At 44.0% G+C, this 5,646-nt stretch overlaps 1 pseudogene; it reads right to left on the bottom strand.

Annotated features, from left to right (window-relative positions):
- Positions 1-4,005: 4,005 nt before the first annotated feature.
- Positions 4,006-4,811, bottom strand: LOC110290081 (annotated as a pseudogene).
- Positions 4,812-5,646: the final 835 nt, after the last annotated feature.

The raw sequence follows: 5,646 nt of genomic DNA, 5'->3' as shown, positions 1-5,646 counted from the left end.
TACAGTGAATAAAGTGAGTTCCAGGACAATCAGAGCTATACAGAGAAACCCTGTCTTGAAAAACCAAAACCAAACCAAACCAAACAAAACAAAAAATTAAAAAATGAAAATGTTAAAATTTAAAAATGGGGCTAGTGTTTAAGAACAGTTTCTCTTTTAAAAACTCTAAGACTTAAGCCCACCTCATTATTAATATTATTTCATAATCATTCTCTCCCTCCAGATATCTATATGACATAACTCATATTCATGACCATTTTAATTCCGGGTCTGTTAACATCTGCTAATGCCCAAGCCAATGTGCTGGCCTCCTCCTCATCCCTAATGCTTTTCCTTTTTCTCAGACTGTTTAAAAGTCTCATGGACCTTTTTATCAAAATGCAAAATCAAGTCTCTTTACCTGTGAACAAGCAGGACAAATAGATTATCTGGGTCTCTTGCTGCCCTCTGCTGGCCGAATTAATCTGTGCCGGTTAAAATGAACACCATGTAGCAAAAGCTTAAAATACGTTTGTGTAGCAATTGATACTTCTTCTAATATGATCTTTCCTTCTGTTCACAGGCGCAAAAGCACCTCAGATGCCACAAATCACTTATGATGCATCTTTCTAGGACTTCCATTACAACCACAAACCTGATAATGCTCCTGCTTCTCCTAGCAAACACTTCCAGGAGTTTTCCGATTTTATGGAGTAGTGACCACCTTACTGGAATCTCTTACAAATCACAGGGTCAAGCTATTGTAGAATGACACCATCAAGTAATCAAACAGAAAATTTTTAAAAGTGAAAGTTGGGTAAATACACCCATTTAAATCCCCACACACTACATTCAGCCATGTTTTCTTTATTTTTTTTTTTTCACTTTGAAAGATAATGTTTCTTCTAATGGCCCAGAACATTTGTTCCTAAGGGAGATATGGCCTAAGATGTATCTTAAATAGATATCTAGATACTAATCAACGGAGAAGGTCAGATGTTCTAACACCAGGGAGAAGTCATGCTTGTATCTTTCCAGAAAATAAAGTCCCAGATGACTCTTGTTCCAATGCGTTCAACCAGGACAGCATCTGCTAGTCTGCCAGACAGGTAAAACATCTGTAGACAGACAACAGACCCACCAAGAAGAGACATCCCAGGAGGGAGAAGAAGCCAGTGACTTGGGGAGACACCAAAGCTTTAACTCATCAAGCTGAGATCTTGGGGAGGCAACAAGGACACAATATTTCTGTCCCAGTCACTGTTCTGTGGCTGTGGAGAGACAGCATGACCGTGGTAATTATTACAAGGAATGCATTTAACTGGGGGCTTACTTATAGTTTCAGAGATATAGTCCACTATCATAATGGGGAGAATGGCAGCAGCTAGGCGTGGCATCAGAGCTGGGAGCTACACCCTGATCCATGGGGGGTGGGGGGGAGAGTGGAGAGGGAGAGGGAGAGAGAGAGAGAGAGAGAGAGAGAGAGAGAGAGAGAGAGAAAGAGAGAAGTGAGAGGAGAGAAGCAAGCTTTTGAAACCTTAAAGCCCACTCGCAATGACCCATTTCCTGCAATAAGACCATGCCTCTTACCCCTTCTAATCCTTTCAAATACACTCCCTAGTAACTAAGCATTCAAATGTATGAGCCTACAGAGGCCATTTTTTTTTATTCAAACCACCACAACTACTAGCCCCAAAATGATGCTGTTATGTTCACTAACTATATTACATATTAATCCTCGGTTTTTCATGCAGAATCCAAATGCTTTTGTTGGGGGGGGGGGAATAAAAGACTTTTCTGTAGTAGACAACAGTAGGATGTTGTCTCCCCATACCAAGAATTGTTTTTATTCTTTAGGATCACTTGTCCAAACAAAAGACAGTAGACAAATATGTAGCCACATGAATGGAGGACATTTTGGTTAAACTCATCTAACTGATCAATCCAAATGCTATAATACAAATTTTAGCATAATTAAGTACCCTTTATAAAGCTCTGACAGTGGAAATTATAGTTATATAATGATAAAGAAAGGAATATCTAATGTACTGCTTACTAAAGTTACTATTATTGTACCTAAAGTCGTGCTAACTGTTGCCAATGGTTTAGAAAATAACCTCTTGCTTCGTTTGCACATGGCAGTCAGTGAGAAAAGTACATTGCCTCTCACGGCCATCTGTAACTCCAGTTCTGGGAGATCTGATGCTCTCTTCTGGCCTCTGTAGGTATCAGGCGTATATGTGGTACACAAATATGTGCAGACAGAACACTCATGTACATAAAATAAAAAATTTAAAAGAAATTATGTCGATAGAATTTTTTTAAAAAGAGGATGTGATGTTGAGAGGGAGTAGGGGCAGGGTCCAGGGGGAACTAGAGGGGGTGGTAGTGGGTGGATGTGATTAGTGTGCACTGGATAAATATATGAAACTTTCAAAGAATAAAAACATTATTTTAAAAATAACAAATGAGATTGTGAAAAAGTGATACCAGTGTCCCTTGCTTGAATATTGGTTGATCTTTGTACCCACAGTAACCAACAAGGTAGAAGAGAACCCGGGCAACTTATGAAGGACTCTCGCTCTGCCCTCCACGTTAGGGGGACTCTTAGACTACGTGGAAAGGTCCAGTGTAGACATTCTGGCAGCTTCTAGCGGTGCGTTTTTCAGCGGTGGACATGTGCCCCGATCATTTCTTTCCTAAGCAGAATGCATCAGTGATGCTGGTTCTTGGGGGTTCGGGGCCCACGAGGGATGATGAAGCACACTGAAGCCACAGTGCTGGTTTCAGCTCATCCCATGAGTAACCCACTGACCACGCCACTTAAACATCCATGGGGACAAGAAGGAGCCATCCTGGGGATTGGAGAGAGAGCTCAGTTGGTGAAATGTTTACCTGTGAGCATGAGGACCTGAATTTGATCCCCAGAATGTGTTTCAGCTCTGAGGGGAAAGTCATCCTGGCAGTTGGGATCCAAGGAATACCACAACACCACATTGCACAACTAAACCTCACACAAGACACACAGGAGGCCAGCTGCCTCTGCTGAGGTGAGGAACAGCAAAGAACGGAGTGGGGAGCTGGTTTCTTGGGGACACAATTTTCGGGAGGATTGAGCTCAGACTTTTTACCCTACACAGAACCCACGTTTGTTTGTTTGTTTGTTTGTTTGTTTGTTTGTTTGTTTGTTTGTTTGTAAAGGCCAAGCATGGTGGAGTGCAGTTATAGTTTGGGGGAGGCAGAGATAATGGGCGCCTGGAGCTCTCGGGACAGCCAGCCACTTATTGAGTTCCTGGCCAATGGGAAACCCCAACAGAGTGCCTATGACCTCCACACAAACGCACATGCACCTGCACACAAAGGAAGAGTCACACACACAAACTGAAGAGAAGGAAGAAAGGGACACAGGAAGGGAGGGAGGGAGAAAGAAATTCTGAAGGAAGGGAGAGAGGGAAGGGAGGGAGGGAGGACGAGTTTCTTCTTTGCATCCATTGCTGCTTTTGCGTTAAGAAGCCTATGAGACTTGGACCAGCCCAACAGAAAGCTAAAATCTCAAATGCATCATGGGAAGGCTAAGACCTCCAGTGCATCATGGGAAGGCTAAGACCTCCAGTGCATCATGGGAAAGCTAAAATCGCCAGTGCATCATGGGAAGACTAAGATCGCCAGTCTTGAGGCTGTGCCAAGAGGATTCCAAGAGGCTGAGTATACATTATGGATAGCCCAACAAAGCCTGGTTGAGAGCCAACAACTGTTCTAATATCCTAACCTGCTTGCCACCTTAATGGAGCTATCACCCCAAGATCTGCAAGCCCTACATCACTGTGTCTGTTCTCTGCTCCTTTCTACAACCTGCTCCCTGTTTCGTGGAATTGCAGTTGAGCCTGTTTCAGGATGGGCACCCTCACTCAGCCTGAGCTGCACTTTGACTGGATATTTGTCCTTCTTTTTTCTTTTTTTTTTTTTCTTTTTTTTCTTTTTTTAAATTTTGTAGTTATATTTATGTACAGAAAACTTAGTGTACATTTAACCCAATTTAGTGGCGAGTTCTTTAGCTTTTGCCTTTTCCAGCTTGGCAATGCGAGCCACAGACTTAGGACCCAGGACGCTGCCTCCCCAGTGGTGACAGATCTTGTCATATCTGTCATTATAATTGGTCCTAATAGCTTCCACCAGTTTAGCCAGAGCATCCTTGTCTTCCAAGTTAACCTGTGTGAAGGCAACAGTGGTTCATGTCTTCCTGTGGACCAGACACCCAGCCTGGCCTTTCCCTTGATGATGCAGTAGGGTACCCACATCTTCCGACACAGGGCAGGCAGGAAAACCACCAGCTCATTGGGGTCTATGTCATGAGCAATCACCACCAACTGAGCCTTCTTGTTCTCCACCAAGGTGGTGACAATATTGACTCCTGCTTGGAGGACAGGTGGTCTCTTAGTTGGGACATCGCCTTTGCCAGCAGCTTTCTTCTCAGCACAGGCCAGTAGCCTTTGCTTCTTCACTCGCTTTGTCTCTGGCCTGTACTTGCAGGCAAGCTTAAGCAGCTGAGTAGCTGTTTGTCTGTCCAGGGCCTGGGTGAACTGGTTAATGGCAGGAGGTACTTTGAGCTGCTTATAGAGGATGGTTCTTTGCCTCTGCAGCCTGATGTAGTGGGACCATTTAACAACACGTGTCAGATCTCTTTTGGGCTGGATGTCCTGCCCAATGCCAAAGTTCTTGGGCCTTCTCTCAAACAAAAGATTGACCACCTTTTTGGCCTCCTGTTCCTTGACCTCGGCAGGGTCTGGGGCCACCTTCTTCCCTTTGTCCTTCTTTCCTTTGGGCATCTTGCTCGGCTGGTGGAGAGAGCTTGTCTTCCTTTTTATCTGTTCTTTTCTGTTTAGAAAGAATCTTTCTACACAGCTCAGATGCCCTCAAATTCACAACCCTATTGCCTTGGCCCACCAAGTTCTGGGATTTCAACGTGCACCACCATGCCCACCTTGCAGGGAATACTCAGTTCATGATGTCATGCTGTCTTCAGCCCCAGAGCAATGCTCACAGGGACAACTAAGGATCCGTTAGAGGCATGGTTGAGTCAGGAGCATCACCATGATAACTGAAAAAAAGGAGGAAATGTTTAACTCACTCCAGAGAGTGAAAATCAATCAAGGACACTGGGCACAGGAGTGGCCCAGAGTGAGGGTGAGCTGGGGTGTGCTCCTACAATCATCGGTCCCCAGGAAGAGCTAAGCATATTCTTTATTTCTACCCCCTCGTCTGTAGCATGGAGACCCTTGCACGAAGGCTTTCTAGCTACCTTCCTTTTTCTGAGTATTATAAATAATAGAAGAAAAATAATCACGTGATTGTTTTTTAATATTTATTTTATGCGTATGGTGTCTTGCCTCGTGTATATGTCCATACCACATGTGTGCTTGGTGCCCACAGAAGTCAGAGAGGGGGTTGTATCCTCTGGAGCCGGACTTCTTGGCAGTTGTGAGTTGCCATATGGATGCTGGGAATTGAACTTGGGTCCTCTGGAAGACCAGAATCTTTTCATATATATTTTCCTGATTATAGCATATGTAAGCTTTTTCATTAATTAATGTATTTACTTTGCATTCTGATTGCAGCTTCCTCTCTTCTCCCCCTCCCCTCTCCCCTTCCCCTCTTCCCCTCCTCCTC

The sequence above is a fragment of the Mus caroli genome, chromosome 2 (assembly GCF_900094665.2).
Source record: "Mus caroli chromosome 2, CAROLI_EIJ_v1.1, whole genome shotgun sequence".
NCBI lineage: Eukaryota > Metazoa > Chordata > Mammalia > Rodentia > Muridae > Mus > Mus caroli.
Note: the sequence above shows the minus strand (reverse complement) of the source record. Positions and strands in the feature narration are given on the sequence as shown.